The sequence below is a fragment of the Rattus norvegicus genome, chromosome 2, assembly GCF_021556685.1.
Source record: "Rattus norvegicus strain SHRSP/BbbUtx chromosome 2, alternate assembly SHRSP_T2T, whole genome shotgun sequence".
In the NCBI taxonomy this organism is placed as follows: domain Eukaryota; kingdom Metazoa; phylum Chordata; class Mammalia; order Rodentia; family Muridae; genus Rattus; species Rattus norvegicus.
This window is the reverse complement of record NC_141535.1, coordinates 246,178,534-246,194,056: the sequence shown is the minus strand read 5'-3', so window position 1 is coordinate 246,194,056 and position 15,523 is coordinate 246,178,534. Positions and strand designations below refer to the sequence as shown.

The 15,523-nt window shown below is 42.2% G+C and overlaps 1 protein-coding gene across 3 annotated transcripts in view; it reads left to right on the top strand.

The window, feature by feature from the left end:
- The window catches only part of Tnni3k (TNNI3 interacting kinase), a 267,980-nt gene that overhangs the window by 155,531 nt on the left and 96,926 nt on the right, over positions 1-15,523 (top strand).

Genomic DNA, 15,523 nt, shown 5'->3' with positions numbered 1-15,523 from the left:
AAACTTTGGCAGACTATTAGTAAAGTAGCATATTAAAACATAAAAAATAAGAAAAGCAAAATATTGATCTATATGCTCGCTATGCACACATTTCCGGAATGAACATCATACTGATAATTAAACCAATTAAGACAGGTACATGTTCTTGAAGAGTTCACATCTGAGAAGAACATGGCTAACATAAAACACTATCTCTCAAATTAGCAGTTAGAAGGTATCAAAAGAGAGGTATATCAGCTACTCTCTAATTTCTGCAATAAGTTGCTATGACCAAGGCAACTTATCAAGGAACATATTTAATTGGGCTTACAGTTCCAGAGGGTTAGAGTCTATGATGGGGGAGGGAAGGCACAGCAAATGTGGCTACAACAGCAGCTGAGCGCTCATGTCTTGATCTATAAGCAGGAGAGAGAGAACACATGAGAATGACAGAAATCTTGTCAAACCCCAAAGCCTACTCTCACTGACCTCCACAAAAGCAACACCTCTGTCTTAGTCATTTCATTGCCGTGAAGAGATGGCAGCTCTTATGAGGAAAGCATTTAGTTGGGGCGTACTTAAAGTTTCAGAGGTTTAAGTCCTTATCATAGTGGTGGAGAAGTAGCTGAGATCTGCAGGCAGCAGGTAGAGGAAGAATCTGGCCTTGGAATAGACTTTGAAACCCTAAAGCCAAACCCTAGAGATCACTTCCCCCAACAAGGCCACACCTCCTAAGCCTCCTGGTGACCAAATATTAGAATCTATGAGCCTTTGGGGGCTACTCTCATTCGAATTACCATACCTCCTGTTCCTTTCCAAATGGTTCCACCAAGTATTCAAACCCATAAGCCTATGAGAGCTGTTCTCATATAAGCTACCACAACAGGGTAAGGTAAAATGGAGAGTTGTTTAGGACAAGCAATGAAAGGAAGAAGCTAAGGGAAAGATGCACTTCAGCTATTTTCTGTAGACTGGGCAAATGGATGAACAGAGTGTGCACACGACTGCTAGAAAGGTGGGGTCTCTTCAGCTGCAGGTCAGCATTATGTAGATTAGCTCCTATATGCTTGGAGGCGTAAGACCTCAATAATTTTCTGTTTAAATCTACACACTACTCTAAAATGTTCAGATGCTTTCGTGGAATCCATCTTAAGTATCTTATTGCTCAAGCAGATGGCAAAATCAATTCTGAGGGTTTTGGAACAGACTAGGTAAGATGCTGACTTCCCTATCTTGCCTACCATGACTTCTTTGATATTCACTTTGCCTAGAAGACAGTCAAGACCTGGGAGAGTCTTACAAGGAGTCTTTTAGCCCCTTTCACCTTGCCAAGCTCTCAGAGCCCTCAACATTAACACGAAAGCATATGTTAACCACATGTAGTAGCTCAACAAGGACAGCATACCTCGTGCGGCCTTGTGGCCTCCAGATTTTTGGATAGTATTGCAAAGGAGCATCAGTAAACTTCAGTGGCCACTTGAAAGGGAAAGTCAGCTCTGAGACAACATCCAACATGTGTCATTTGCAGGAATTGCTCTGATACATATCAGAGACCGTATACAGGGTAACTTCGAGGTTAGCAATGCGTCTTTTACCAGTCCTTAGAAGGAATTATTTGCCTTCAAATACACACACCTCCTTAAAAGAGTAAAACAAACCGTGTACAGCTGGAATATGGGTCAGCGATCAGGAGCATTTACGGTCCTTACATACATCCTGAATTCAGTTCTTAGGACCCAGGTGACTCAAAACCACTGAAAATTCAATCTTCAGTGGAATCCATACCCTTTTCTGGCCTTTCCTAGCAACTTTCTTCTTAAGCATACATGCACGCAAATAATTAAAAATGAAATAAAACTTTAAAACTCAAGATGCTTGTTCAAAAAAGTGACATATATTGGAGGGTGTGAAATAAACACTTGCATACTGTAGAACAACTAGTGGGAGTCAGGTTTTTCCTCCTACCATGTAGGTACTGTATATGAACTGGTAGGGAGGCTTGGCAGTTGCTTTTACCTGCTGAGCCATCCTACCAGCTCCATTCACTTTTTATTATCTTGAATAAAGTTTGCTTCTATCCATAGTGAGCAAGTTACCTACTTGCTTGTAAGTGGAAGGGCAGTTGCTGGGACTTTCTTAAGAGTGTCTGTGACATTTAAGGTTTCTGCCATCTGTTGTGCCCTAAAGCATTGTAAGCAGAGGCAGCATAGACAGCTTGTGAGGTGAGGATATCATCAGCCTTAGGTCTCTGGAAATTTAAGTAGTTAAATCTTTAAGTGCTTAAAAACTGTTGATTACCACCATTGATGTGTTTCTAGCAGAATGTGGAGCATGGTGCGAGGTGCACAGCATCTGTAACTCCTGATGCTTCAGAGTCTTCAGGCTGTGGCTTCTTGTTCAGTCCTTGCAATAACCTGACAAGATGAGAAGAATTGAGTAACATCCTGAGAAATGAGCAATTTGAGGCAAAATGTTTTTCAAAATATTTATTGATAAAGTTGGACCACAGGTGGCATCCTGGTCTTCTCAATCTCCTTCCCTTTCTAGTACAGGACTAAGAGCTGTGATTTAAACCAGAAAGAATCCAGGCTTCATAGTTAAGATGCTGGAAGACAGCACAAGAAATTCCAGCCCATTGCTAAGGGCAAGAAGACAGACATCAACTGGTGAGCTGGTTGGAATAAGGACATAGGGCATGTGCCCCACAGGTACATGTGCTGTGCAGTTTGAGTGTCCCTGTAGGCTCCACCCCCGACAATAAGACACCCTAATGATCTGCACTCTGTAGGCTTCTAGGCAGCCATGCTGAAAAATCTTGGAAAGTGAGAAAAGAAACAAGAGCCTCTGTCCTGTGATCAGGGCTTTCCAATGGAGTGGGTGCAGCCCCTTCATAAGGGAGGCACTGCCTGAAGCCTATGGAGATTCAGTTAGTGTTGGGAACCATGAAGCTCAGGCAGGCACACTTGCTGAAAGACTCATCCTCTTATGGTGATTTCCCAACTTCTGCTCCCTGCATAAGGTTCTTCAAGCATTCTCCTTCCATGTACAAGACACAGGAATATGCTTACTTTTCTAATTGCTCCATTGTTTGTTTGGCCCCATCCTTAGTCTAACTATGAGAAGCCAACTACTTAATTTTCTAGTGTTGATAAATACATTTTTGTTCACCAGGATTATTTCATTTAATCTTGAACCAAAACTTAACCATGTTAAGAAGAAATTGAAACATGACACATTAATGTCTTTCCCCAAATCCTTGGCCTTTTGAGATTCTTCTGTTGAGAATGCTCTGTACCCCATTTTTAACAGGGTTGTTTGGTATTTTTAGAGTCTTGAGTTCTTTATATATTTTGGATATTAGCCCTTTACCAGACATAAGGTTAGTAAAGATCTTTCCTCAATCTGTAGGTTGCCAATTTGTCCTGTTGACCGTGTTCTTCACCTCACAGAAGCTTTTCAGTTTCATGAAGCCTCAGTTACCAATCATTGATCTTAGAGCCTGAGCCATTGGTGTTCTTTTCAGGAAATTTTCCCCTGGGCCAATGCATCCAAGGCTATTTCCCACTTTCTCTTCTATTAGACTCAGTGTATCAGGTTTTACGTTGAGGTCCCTGGTCGACTTGGACTTGAGCTTTGTGCAAGGCAAAACAAACAAACAAACAACAACAAACCCACAAATGAATAGAGCTGATCTTTGAACCCAAGTAGTCTACATCCAGTCCCATCACGTATGCCTCCATTAAAACCACTGTTCAACGTGAGCATTCCTGAATTAACACAGCAAATTGGACAATTCTTTCTAACTTAAGTTTATTTCAAACCACCATGTGTGGACCAGTGAACACACAGGCGAAAGAAAGCAAATGGATGTGGAAGAAGCTGGCTCAACAGGGATTGGGATTGGGAATGTGACCTTTTTAACCTTAAACACAGCATTTTCAGCTTTTCAGCATCAATTCCTCAGCTTCAAGTGAAGTATTAACACCATGTAGAAATTGTTGTAGAAGGTCTGGAGACTGATACAAGATCCCTGATTGTGCAGAGGACCTGGGTTCCCCTGCACCCACATAGAGACTTGCAATCATCTGCAACCCTAGTTCCAGGAGTTCAGAGTCCTGTTCTGACCTCCGTGCACTTCTGCATTTATCCAATGCTCATAGACCAGACCTCCTTCTGAATGGGAATGGTCTGCAATGTGCTCTACAAACAGAAAAATTCTCACTCACCTATAAAAAGGAAATAATTACCTTCCACTGAGTTGGAGAAGGCACAGAGAACACAAGAGATAGATGAGACTATGTTCTATAAACATAATTTAAAGGGTACAGGGACACATTGTGAAGGGGTTAAAGAAGAGGGAGAATCAGGGATGGTCCTGTGTTGTGGCTTTGTGACTGGATTTGTGTTGATATAAGGCACCAGGAGGTCAAGAGTCAGCTTCAGTCAAGAACAGCTTAACAGTGTTCTGTGGTACAACAACTGGAAACCCAGGAGAGAAGGAATGACAACCATTTCCCGAAGGATTTAGGGGGCAGCTGGGAAAGGTGAGACTGTGCTGGGATGAGGAGAGAGTAGTTTGCAAACGATGCCAAAGCAGAAAAGCCTGCAGTAATATTGACAAAGAAGAATGATCACTGGTCAGGATCACCTGGAAGAGTGACCATCCTACTGGTCACATCCTAAAGGCCTCCGGAGATGCTGTAGTTTGTCTAATGCTCAGATATAAATGATATGCACATTTTTAATCTATGTGGGAAGTAGACTATGTTATAAGCTCCACACTGTTTGCATGCATATCCCATATACTACCTATAAAAAACAAATACGGGAGAAGAGAATACATAATAATTGTTGAATATAAGATTGAACACTGTAACATACATTCAATTCAGTATGCTGACAGAAACTACATTATTTGAATGAGGTTTTTAAAAACAGGCTGGCCCTATGCTTGCTCTAGGAACAGAGTTTAGAATTAGCAGATCAGGATAGACAAGGAAGGTCTGACTAAAACAGGGTAGCAGATTATTACAGAGAGGGAGTGAAGAGTGTTTAACTCACTTCCTTATCTTTACTAGAAAAATTATTTTTTTGGAAAGCTGTCTCCTGCGCAGTATACAGCCATAGACTTAAAGCTAAGTAACCAACCTTCCAATATTTGTTGGAGAAATATTGACCCCCATAGAAAGCATACAGATAAAGCTGAAGAGGAGAAATTAAGGTTTCAAATCCTAGAGACTTTGAATCGCACATGTAAATATTAATAGAAAATATGAAACAACAATGTGGTCTGAATTATGTCAGAATTCCATTCTAAAGAGTTTGGGAATGGCCGTCCCAGCGTGTAAGCACCATGTCAGAAGTCCCCTGCTCTCGCACTCCTACCACTCTGTATTCTTCCAGTATCGGGAACAAAATTTGACCCAGGCATGGTGGAGTATGTCTGTAACCCCAGCTCTCGAGACGCAGAGGCAGGAGGATCAGGAGTTTATGTTCATCTTCATCTGCATAGTAAATCTGAGGTCATCCTGTGCTTTCTCAACGCCCCTCAAAAATAAATTTTAAGTAATTTATTGATCACCAGTAACTCCCCTGGCTCATGCTCCTAGCGTCCTGCATCTTATAGCCTTACCGTGTGTAAAAGGGGAAATCTGAGTGTCAGGAAGAGAATCAAATACTGAGCAGAGTCTGAAAAACAAGAATATTTATTTAGATAAAAAGATAGAAGTGGATTCCACTTGTAGGCGGCAGGCTAAGCAAAGGGAAGAAGAAATCAAGGAAGAGCCTGGCTTACTCTGCAGGCAGTCATACACTTTGGCCCTCAGCCATCATAGCCTTACCTTACATCCCTGTGACTAATACCCCTGCCCCTGGTAACAGAGTGCCTAGTGTCTGCACGGAAATCCACAGTATGTCTTCCCGACAGTCACAGAGACACCAAGTGGCTCGGGGAGTCTTTAAAAAATAGATTTGTCCATTCCTTTTGAATTTTCAAAGTGCCCTTGATGGGAAGCCTGTGAGACGAAGTACATTTTTAACCTACGTTCGTGTAGAAATGAGAGCATTAAGCCTCCCTGTGTTTGCTGAGTAGGGATAAAGGGACCACGGCTGAAGCAAACAGGTCAAGTACTCCAATAAGCAAATGGTTTTCTCTCCCAAATACTAATCCCTGTTCCTAAAGAGCCACATACAAATTCCCCTGAAACCAATAACTGGTTTTTAAAACCACTTATTTGTCAGGCTTTCTGAGAGGTGAGGGGTGCTCCTTGGAGGGCAAACTGCATAGGCACAAAGCCACTGCTGGCCAGAGATAGCATGTCTTTGCCTGTGAGCTTACAGGGACTCGTTGAAGCCCAAGGCTGCTTTACTGCCACACACAGGAGACTGAGTTTGTTGATAAAGTCCAGCTGTTCCTCAAGTGCTAATTCTACGCACTGCCACAGTCTACTTAATACAGGTACGATGCTGTCATGACGTGGTCTCCCAGGGTCCCGGGGATGAGTTCTACTCCTTGCCTGAATACTCAGACAAGAGAAGCAGGGGTTCAATATTCAACCAGATATTATTAAAGTAAGCTCACACATACAGCAAAGCACAAGAAGACAGAGGGAAGGAATCTAAACCAATAATCTGAGTTTGTCATACAGAGCCTAAAATTTCATATGTTTAGGGCTGAATTGGCTTTTTGGGTAAATTGGAGGATTATCTGAGACTGAATCCCCTCAGAATTGGCCTATTTGGGCTACGGAGGATATTAAATAATCCAGACAGGGAAAGAGAAGGTAGTAGATTCCTACCACAGGAGGCTACCTCCCATGGGAGATTTGAAAGTCCCCGCCTCCCATCCTAATTCTTCCCTCTGACAGGGAGAATAGCAGAAAGCTGGCCGTGTTAATGTTTAAGAGCAAAGTACATTGATCTTCTAAAGACTTCTTTCCCTATCTGTCTGCCTTCTGGGATCTGTCTGGTTCCTACTCTCTTGGATGCACTGCCTTCAGGGTTTCGGGGACCTTCAGCAGGAAATGTGGTAGACATAATATCAACAATATCTACCATTCTACACTTGTATGGTCTCTCTTCTCAAGGGAAGGTTGTCTGCCATTTCCTTCCTTTGACCTTTTGCTCCACCCCTCACTTCCTTATTGCTATTTGAAGCTGGATTTCAAGAACACAGACAGACATCACTTATGCCTGAGTGCCAACTGAGTACCCAGAAGACCTTTGGCAAGTTGGTGTCATGGAACTGGATTCTTAGCTATGGGTGAGAAGACTCTTTCAACAAGAAAAAGCATGGAGTTGGCTTCTGAGTATCTGTGTCTCCTCTTAGCATGGGATGGAGGTACATGGGATGTGTGGGGCTCAGGTAACAGCAGCAAGCGGCTGAGAAGAAGGAAGGTCAGTTGCCATGTCAGAGGCCTATGGAAAAGATATCCAAGGATTTCCTTTATAGAAAAAAGATCATCTAAGAAGATCTCAGGTACCCACCCCCTCTTCCAGCTTCATTCTCTTTCTGTGATAAAGCAACCCAGGGGGAGAAAATGTCCACTTGGCTCTTTTTTCCAAGCCACAACCCATTGCTAAGGTAAGTCAGGACCTGCTATTTCATGAAATGTTACTTCTGATCAGGAAACTCAATCACATCCAAGGAAGTACAGCAGGAATTAAATCTGGAGGATGCAATTTGTAAGCTCATGCTTTTTTTTTTTTTTTTTTTTTTTTTTTTTTTTTTTTTTTTTTTTGGACAACCTAGAACTATCTGCCTAGGGAATGAAGCCACCTACAGAGGGTTGGCCCTTGTACATCAATTAGTAATCAAGACACAATCTAATCTATAAACTCCGTCAAATGAGACTCCCTTTTCAGACGACTCTCACCTGTGACAAATTGTCAGCTAAAGCTAAGTAGGACACCTTCCATTCTGTAATGACATTTGTAGAATGTGCCGCGTGCTTGTCTAAGTCCCTTTACTGCAGAGGCTTTCTTTTTACTTGCTGTGGCTTTCCTGAGGGTGTGTTTTTCTCAAACACATGGGCTCTCTCCTCACAGTTGGAGTTGTGCTTCTTTAAGAATGTTGATGCCTGTGCTATTTCTATAACTAAGAGTTCAGAAAGGCAACAAGGAAACTCTTCTGATTACACAGAGAGATCACACTTAGAAGTTTCCTAAGTTATTTTGTAATAATACGTTTCTTTGATTAATCAGACTAGCTAGCTATTTCTTTTACATACACAGATATTTGGCATTTTCTTCACTCTTCAGTTTTGACTCACGTGCTTTGTGCAAAAAAGATTCTTCCACAACAGCTGCCTGTGGCTCTCCTCTCAAACTAAGGTTTCCTAGGTCCCTACTTAAACTCAGAAGTCCCTGTTCATGCATGGCCTCAATGAACAGAAGAATCCTAAATACCATGAAGTGGATATAGGGTGTGTTCTAGCTTCTAACATTTTCTCTGCCTCAGTTTCAGATTGAAGTAGGAGGAAACTTGTGGAATAAACTCTCAGCTGTCATTTGTGGAATTCCCTATCTGTCACTTCAGCATCCAAGAATATTCCATTTTGTAGTTTTGCCACCTAAAATTCCCCATAAGACTAACATCTATTAAGATAGCTAAGAAATAATTCTGTTTGTTCAAAGATGGATCTAATCACTTGAGGATTCTAGGCTACTTATCACAGACTTCTCCCAACAGGGGCACAGGTGGGTGCTCAGGTGATCTCAGTCAACATGTTCCCTCACTTGCATTTCCTGTTCTGAGCAAATGTTAAGTGAAGAGGATGTGCTTTCTCACATTACCCTCAATAAGCGGGTTGAAGCACAATACAGATCTCATAATCTATATCTTCAATCCCAGTGGCATTGGGACAAATCCAGAGGCTTTGGGGTAAGCTTTCAAATATACTTCTACTGACAGCCGGAAGTTTGTTTTAGGAGGAGAAGAGGCTCTGCAATCCTTTGCATTTATTGGAGTGTTTCGTTTCCATGGTTTCCAGGAGTTGAGTGAAATTAGGCTTTTGGTGTTTAGAAGTTCATGATTCTGGGCTTTAGGAAAGCTGCTTCTCTCTCACCTAAGATTGTGCTCAGACCTGTGCATTGTCATTGCCAACCTGCTGTGGGCTCACAGACTGCAAAAAATCCTCTTCTGCAAACCTTTGGGCAACAAGTCAGTCTGCCTGAAGCAAACTGAGTCAGTTCTACCCTTACACCATATTGTAGAGTGATGCCCTACAAAAGGGTAGAATTCTAAGTGTTTAAAGGACTAATATGAAGACTGAAACTCTGGTTCTCTAGAGCTTGAGAAATCGGGACCCTGATAAAATAATATGTAAAGGGATCATTACTTAGATTTCAGAAGCTTAACAAAGAATTGTTTGGACACAATAGGAATCCTGGAGTGTGGGGGTAGAAATCTTGGGGTACTTTTTGGACATAGTAAGAGCCTTTAGCTAGATACTAGTGAGCTATAAGGAACAAATAAGGAGGGAGTCAAGAATGGGAATGGAGTCGCCTCTGCTCAGTTCTGAAGCAGAGCTCAAGGTTTCTCATATAACAGTAGCCAGGTTCCTGTGAGTAGCCTTTATTGAGTATGTTTCTATCACTGCAATGAAACACTATGAACTGGAATGAAGAAAGAGTTTATTTGGTTTCAGGGGGAGAGTCTGTACTGACTAGGGAGACATGACAATGGTCAGCTCCAGCAGGAAGCTGAGAGATCATATCCTCAGATAGTGAACTGGAGGGGTTGAGGCTATGAACTCTCAAAACCCCAATTCCTATAACCTTCCCCCAATAGGGCCCACCCTCCCCATATCCTTTCCAAACAACCATCCACTGAGAAAAAAGTTGTCATTCAAACTATCACACAGCCCAAATCAAGGGGGACTCCTAAGAATCTAGTCACCATATAACATCTATGAAAGTATCTGTCATGAAGGTCCCCAAGTCTAAATATGTTTCTATGTTACACTGGAGATCAAAGCCAGGGCTTCTATTATAAAGATAATGGCTAATATCAGTAGTTACTGCCTAAATAACCAAAGAACTAAAAAGAACTCTCTCTCTCTCTCTCTCTCTCTCTCTCTCTCTCTCTCTCTCTCTCAGTGTGTGTGTGTGTGTGTGTGTGTGTGTGTGTGTGTGTGTGTGTAACAAAGAAGCAGAGACAGAGACAAAGGGAATCCAAGCCACCGATTGGAGGCACAAAGAGATCAAAGTAAAACCATTAAAGAACATATGTGTAGCAACCAAGGACTGATCAGATGACACCAGAATAATTTTTACAAAAGAAACAAAAGTACAAAGCATATAGTTGTGTGAATGGCATTGATATCAAAGGCTTAGTCAATGCACTGCCCTACATTTGAGTTACTGGAAGAAGTTCAGGATATTTGGGTCCTGTGTGAGATGACATTCAGCTTGACAGGACCAATGCTCAGTAGGGAACGGTGTAACTGACTGCTGAATGTCACTGAGGTGGGACTTCTCAGAGAGAAGCCTGTACTTGGAAGGGACACAGCCCTCTCAAAGCACTGCAGGAGAGGTGTGGCAGGTGGCAGACCCAGGACTTCTCGGCTTAGGGTGTGAAGGATGGCCTGTCAGGAAGATGTGTTTGTAAACTAATGACTTTCACAGTGTGATAAGATTGAACGAAGTCTGACTGCTTCCACTGACCTAATCCTTGGAATGTTTCCAGGCACGCTGGTTGCCAGTTCTTTAATCATGAGTTAATCAACTTCAGGGATACCTCAGAAAGCCAGCCTGCAGCATGTCTGGGAAGCTCGGCACTGTTGTTGAGTTTACACAGCGAGGCAGTCATCTCTCCAAATAAGGACACTGAGAGGCTGCCCATGGTGTCCTTAAACCATTGTTTGTGAGAGCAATTGACACAGACAAACTCAGAAAAAAAAAACCTAACTTAATATTTCTACATTTTAATGACCTTTTTCTAAAGTTCTTCATGGTAGTAGAGTGAGAGTAGCAGTCACCTTCCTCCTTCTACAGCTAACCATGAACATCAGTCCGGATCAAGGAGGAAATCAGGATTGGGAAATGGCCTAATAATCAGGACAGTCTGATTAATAGTGACAATTAGCATTGGGCTACATCACAGAACCAGCTGATTATGGATTATTTGAGCACTCTAGGTAACTTTTCAATACAGGCAATTAAAATGAAAAGACTCCTGATCCTCACATAATGGCTTCATTAGATTAATTTTGTTCTAAGGTTGGAGAAATTTTTCCTTGATGGAAAAGAAACCAGTGAAGTTTAGCTTCTATTCAGTCTTAGAAAAGAGAAAATCCTTAAACCACCCTCTCTCTCTTCTCTCTTCTCTCTCTCTCTCTCTTTCTCTCTCTCCCTCTCTCTCTTTTCTCTCTCTCTCTCTCTCGCTCTCTCTCTCACAGACACACACAGACACACACACACACACACACACACACACACACACACACACACACACATTTGACACTGTTACTAACAAGAAAACCACAAAGGCCAGAGCATGAATTCTGCTCTCTCAATTTAGTGGAATGAAGTAGATCTCACCCTGGGTTGTATCCTGTACTCTGTAAAGTGTATGCCTTGTTGAAGTTAAATGAGGTTAAAAGAGCTTTGGGGGAGTCATCTGTGAGGAACAAGTATTTCAAAGACCCAAGTATTCTGTTATGCAAACAATGGACTCAAGTTGTGATTAAAGACAAAGCCAGTGCCAGGAGCAGATATTGCAGTATCCACGCAGCTACAGGAACAAAGGTTGTTTTGGGTGAAGTGAAGACACTTTCAGTAAGATAGCAATAGCTTTGAAAAATCACAGTGGGGATGGAAGGCAAGATTCTCTAGAGTTGAGAGGAGATTGAGAATTACCCTGAGGTAAAACTTGTTCTACGTTAAGTGGCACCAAGCACACCCTTCATCTACCTCTCCTGAGGCTTTATCATAGACACAGTGCCTCTCGGGAGATCTACAGGAGCAGAGGGAGACCCAGAAGTTCCAGAATGTTTTCATTCTGCAGCTTCTGATGATGTTGATAGTTTTGAGGCCTTACCACCAGGTTAGCTAGCTCTCAAAGTCTACTGTTGGTATAACTGCTTTCCCCTTACCTGCATAGTCCTTGCAGAACCTTGACATCAGCACAGCCCTAAGGAGGAAGAGGGTTGATGCTTGCCTGCCGAGTCATACTGGTACAAAGACATACTAGATTGCTTCCCACTGACTCTTCACTTCATTTTTGAAGTTGGGTATTTGGGGGTCTCCTCCGGTGTGGTTGACTCTGAAGACTGAAATTTAAGTGAGGATTCCACCTCTTGGCTGAAGGAATTCAAGGTGTCTGATTTAGTGTCTCTGTGTCTGTTTCTTACCTGCAATGAAGATTTCTAATACAGACTCCAGTGTAACTCTGGAGAAGAGACAGGTGCTCGCCCACAGGAGTGCTTGCCCACCTCACACTCTATTGTCCTCTTCTCTAACATATCTGATTCCTTCAGTGTTCACACTGCTGAAAGCTTACCGTTTATTGTGGCTTTCACATGACTTTCATTACCGACAGTGATGGCAACTCTGAGGCCCTAGCTGGCTTCAGGACTCAGCACCCATTCTTCTCTGGGCATGTTCAAGCTTTGAGGCTGGTGTTACTGGCCATTCGAAAGGTCTTTCTGATCTTCATAATTCAATACTACCTTTATGCAAATCTCTCATTCCTTTCTAGTATGTGTTCTTTGGCGTAAGTAGTAAATCTCCTTTTATAACTACACACACATATATCCCTCTTGCTTTCGCAAAGATCTTCAAAGGATTTGATTTCCCCTTCTGTCAGTTTCTTCCTGCTTCTTCTCCCTACAGTTTGGACCCAACCTCAACCTGCCTACTTCACAGCTGGACATATCCCAGCACATGACAGAGTCTTGGTACACATTCGTAGGTACAATAGCTGACTGACCTTCAAAGCATCCTTCGACGCTAATCCGGTACTTAACCCATGCTATTTTCTAGCAGATTATAAATCCCATAAAAATGAAATCCATAACATATACACTTTGCATCTTCTGGAACAGCATGCTAACAGAAGGCAAGTAAATATTGTGCATTGGAAAAAAGCATACAGGTGCAACTCATAAAATACGAACTCATTGACCACATACTGCTTTTCAGGGACTGTTCTCATATCTGAGATGGTCTAATATCTAATATCTAACATCTAACATAAAGGAAATGAACATGAGCTTCACATTCAACAGCTCTCTGGCCTATGTTAATACACCAGAATTCTGAGCTTTCTACCCCTTCTGTAGGAACTAAAGTAGATCATCCCTCATGTCAGTATACCTCATCATTCTCTGAATATTCAACATTCATTTGTAGATTGATGAGTTGTATTTAGGAAGCTCTGAATTATTCCAGAATACGGCCTTCGCTCTATCACACTGTGGTTATCACTGTAGTAGTAGGATCTATCTTCAGTGTCACTTAATCTGCAAATCAGCACAGTGAAAATGCTAGAGGGTCATCAGAGGAATAAATTCAATCCTCAGATTCCCTCCCTCCCCTACCACACACTTCACTCAGCACAATGGAGACCAAATCCTTTTCTGGGCATCTGAAATCTGAGCCTGGTATTATTGGCCAGATGCTACATTTCTTTCATAAAAGACTCTTTTTGAATCCTTCTACCATAAGTCTGGCTAGCTGATGAAATTATTCTTGGTAACATATATGTACATGAAAAGAAGTTTGAACAAATGGATTGTTAAGTGAGGATCTAATGCTCTAGATCTCTGGGTTTGGTTCTGCAACACTTCCTTGAAGCTTCTATTGGAGAGGTATGCAAAGGTTCCCTGGTCTTTCCAGGTAGCTACCTGGAGTAGCTCCATTTCCTTCTTAGAAGGGGGAACAAATATACTCACAGGAGGAAATATAGAGGAAAAGTGTGGAGCAGAGACTGAAGGAAAGGCCATCCAGAGACTGCCCACCTGGGGATCTACCCCATATACAGACACCAAACCCAGACAATATTGCCGATGCCAAGAAGTGCTTGCTGACAAGAGCCTGATATAGCTGTCTCCTGAGAGGCTCTGCCAGAGCCTGACAAATGCAGAGGCAGATGCTAGCAGCCAACTATTGAACTGAGAACTGGGTCCCAATGGAGAAGTTAGAGAAAGGACTGAAGGAACTGAAGAGGTTTCAACTCCATAAGAAGAACAACAATATCAACCAGCCAGACCCCCTAGAGCTCCCAGGGACGAAACAACCATCCCAAGAATACACATGAATCAACCTATGGCTCCAGCCCCATTATGTAGCAGAGGATGGCCTTGTTGGGCATCACTGGGAGGAGAGGCCCTTGGTCCTGTCAAGGCTCCCCAAGTTAGCACAGGGAGGAGGGAGTGAGTGAGTGGGTAGGTGGGGGAGCACTCTCATAGAAGCAGGGGGAGATAGTCGGTTTCTGGAGAGGAAACAGGGAAAGGGGATAACATTTCAAATGTAAATAAAAAATATTCAATAAAAGAAAAAATCTAAAAAAAAGAAAAGGGAAAGAAAAGAAAAAGGATCCAGGAAAGTTGATGCTGTTAAAGACATGGCTTCAGTTTTTTGTCTCGCTTACTAATCGGGATGAACAATAAAATAATTGTCAGGGGCTACCCAGGATTTTACTGTATCTGATGGAACTTTGCAAAACATATATTTAAGTGTTCTGGGTAAATTTTGCTACCCACACTCCCCTGACAGGATGTGGGCTGTGCAGCTCTTCGAATGAGCCTTGTGTCTATGTGTGACTTCCCTATTGGTCTGAGATTCTTCAGTTATAATAGCACTGTCCTCATCACACCTACCAATTTGTAATTTGGTGCTAAAAACGGCATCTCAGCCCTTCCTGTTTTGACACTCTCAAATATTCTATACACTACCATCTCACTTTGAACACACATTAAATGTTAACATTTACAAAGTGTATTAAGTCTATCTTCCTAGTTCATTCACAATGCAAAAGGCTTTCCAAAGTAATGTTCTTGCGAAGCCATGTGAGCATTAGGAAGCATCACATAAATTAATGAAGATAATTCTGCTCATACTGAGTAACAAAACTAAGAAGGCTACCTCTTGACTTGGAAATGCCTCCTCCATGAGCCAAGCACAGACTCAAAATTAGGTATGTATACCAAAATCTACATGGTTTAGTCCTTGTTCAGATCTTGGTTACTCAACCATTTTGGTGAGACTTCATGCATGAAGCCTTACTGGCATTTCTAGGAAATACATCCTCATAGTCACCTTCATGTTCCTCTGGCTTTTATAATCTTTCTGTCTCCCCTTCTGCTATGACCCCTAAGCTTTAGGTTCAGAATATGTTGTAGATGTGTCTGTTGGGTTGAGCACCACATAATCTCTAATTAAAGTTAAAAGACAAGTACAGTCTTCAACAACAGTGTGGATCACTGTGTGCTTCTATGTAAGTTATTCTATGTGCTCTGTGTGAGGAAGGAATGACCTCCACTAGACTGCCCTAACTTTGATCTACGTCACAAAATGGAACTTTCCCAGTACTATGGGGACA